The 2,703-nt window shown below is 30.4% G+C and overlaps 1 long non-coding RNA gene across 1 annotated transcript; it reads left to right on the top strand.

Annotated features, from left to right (window-relative positions):
- The first annotated feature begins 669 nt into the window (after window positions 1-669).
- On the top strand, window positions 670-2,430 carry LOC145050077 (uncharacterized). The gene is made up of 2 exons (XR_013683367.1): window positions 670-1,109; window positions 1,236-2,430. It is a non-coding gene; the product is annotated as an uncharacterized LOC145050077 (long non-coding RNA).
- Window positions 2,431-2,703: the final 273 nt, after the last annotated feature.

The following is a 2,703-nucleotide window of genomic DNA, read 5'->3' as shown; positions in this document are numbered from 1 at the left end:
GAATAAGTTCGTGGTCTAAAAATTCTAAGACTGGTGTGATAAAAGCTTCGTTTATCGTACTCAAAACAATTGTTGTCTAAAATCGAAAAGTGTAACTTGAGTAGTTTTCTAAAACGTACTGTTATATTCTTAGTGAGTCGTTATAACCATACTAATAGGACGGAGTGCATGTTTCTGATGTTCATCAGGCGTCGGTTTCGTTTAAGACATTTGTCACTCTAGACTGGCTGGTCTAGCTGTAGCGAACAACGAAGGTGCGAGGTGTCAACCCTGTATAGATCTATACACAAATTCCCACTGTTCCTCCAGGAGACTCTGGTTAAAACTCTTACAAGACGTTAAGCGTACAATATTATATATATATATATATATATATATATATATATATATATATATATATATATATATATATATATATATATATATATATATATACATAATATTATAATGCATACATATTCTAAGTCTTAAATACAATATGTAAAGCTTGATGTACAATGAAAACAAGCATCTTTTAAAAAAATTGTCTTAAAGACAACTTGTAGAGCCTAATGTACAAATGTCGAATGCTTGATCGTTTAGGCTCCAAAAGCACATTTCAAATTTGTTTTTGAATTTTTTTTGAAATATTGATTACCGCTTTGTCTGCCATTGTTAAAGGGTCCGTTCAAATCCGTCTTTCCTTTCAACATTCTTTTGGTCATCGGTCAACCTACAAAGCTAAACCCTAGAAGTTGTTTCCTTCATGCCGCTTCTTCATCCACCGTCACAACCTTTCGCAGCTATGGCCGACCATCTTTATCTTCTCCATCATCTTTACTTTTTTCGCTATTTTCGTCTTTTCTCTCTAACCAAACCCTAGCATGGAAGTCGTTATCTTTATTTTCTCCTAGCCTCTCCACCAATAAGAACATGAGAAATAAAGAAATGCACTTAAACTGACAAATGGTTGCAGCTGTCGCTAAGATTTCCAAATTAGAGGTGATTCCCTTTTTTTTCTTTTCTAATTTTCTTGCAGATGTTATCAAACATAGGTTACTGGTTGGTTTCTTGAAATGGGGGATTTGGAAACCGCTGATTGAAGTTTCTGGTGATTTGAAGTCAAACAGGTACATTTTCTACATAAATGACTTATGATTCATCCACTTCTAGCTTATTCTTTTCATTTATCGTTTGTTCATGTACAAGATTTTTGTTTTCATTTGTTGACACACATCAAACTAGCCTGTTTTCAGATCTCAATTAAAACCAGTGGCGGAAGAAACCTCTTGAAAGCTTAATATGTCTCAGTATGTTGTCATATTGGTAAGTACACATGTGTTATTGTGAAACCTTATGTTGTAAGCTACATATGTATGTGCATTCTGGTTTGCTTCTTTTATAGAAACATTCCATATTTTAAATGGAAAAAATAGTTATTTGGATGACATGTTGAATAGTTTCATGATTATTTTACTTATAGCTCTATATATGCAAAGTTTCAAATAAAATCAATATTTACTTTTACAATTTTAACAAGATATGAAAAGGTTTTTTTTGGTTATGCAAATGATCTGAGACGGAATGAAATTTTTTATTCAATACATATTTTCTTATATGTTGTTAAGATGAGCTGAAATTGTAGGAATTGTACCTACCTTTTTTTATATAAGTTTTTCGAGAAAAATAGTTTTTGCTTATGGTTACAGGGAGAGAGAGCAGCGTAATAATATATACACTTTAGGCATATCATGAGTTGCTATCAAAACTTTGATCTCCTTCTCCAGATATATCACTCACTATTTGGTAACACATTTCCTAGAAACATCTATGGAAAATTATTTACTAATTCAAGTGAGATATTATTGTTTAATTGTGTTCAACATGATGTCCTTGATATGTATGTTACAGGTTGATATGCCTGGACAGGGCATAGGGCAGAGACCAACAATATGATGACATTTTTTAGACTATTTTACCCTTGTATTAAAATTACTTATTGGTATACCTGTATCTCTATTGGTAATGTTGTTCCATGTGTAGTGATGAATACATGAGGGACATGGGTTATATGAGCTGAACTTGCAACAGGATAGGTTTTTGGTGACTAAAAAACGACATACATGTAACTAGGCTAAGACTAATTTTTATATAGTCAAGTTATGTTATTGGTCCATACATATTCAAAGTTTGACTAAAGATCAAGTTGATTTGCATTTGGCGAACTAAAAAGCACACAAAGATGGTTAATGTAGTTGTAGTGTCTGTAACGTGCAATTTACTTTGTGGTTTAAAGCAATAAATAGAAATGTACTCTCTGGCGAAAGTAAGCAACAGCAATGTACTTTATGGTTTAACCTAGACATAGGAATGTACTTTTGGTTTATGTACCTTGCTATGTAATTTATTTTTTTACTTCAAGTATAATTTTAGATTAAATTTTGGATTAAATGTTTGACTGAATGGGATAAATAGTTTGAAAAATAAAAGTCATTAAACCGTAAAAAAAAAAAAAAAAGATTAGTCTCTAAGTGTATTGAAAATTATTCATAGTAAAAAGTAGTAATAATTTTTGGCTATTTATCTTGACTAATTTGTAAACCAAGCATCTATTTATATCTACACTTAACCTCTAATGTTTGTTAATTGTTATATATATATATATATATATATATATATATATATATATATATATATATATATATATATATATATATATATATA

Source organism: Lactuca serriola, chromosome 1 (genome assembly GCF_051521515.1).
Source record: "Lactuca serriola cultivar US96UC23 chromosome 1, Lser_US96UC23_V15, whole genome shotgun sequence".
NCBI classification, from domain to species: Eukaryota; Viridiplantae; Streptophyta; class Magnoliopsida; order Asterales; family Asteraceae; genus Lactuca; species Lactuca serriola.
The sequence above is the reverse complement of the archived record's forward strand: the minus strand, read 5'-3'. Positions and strand labels throughout refer to the sequence as shown.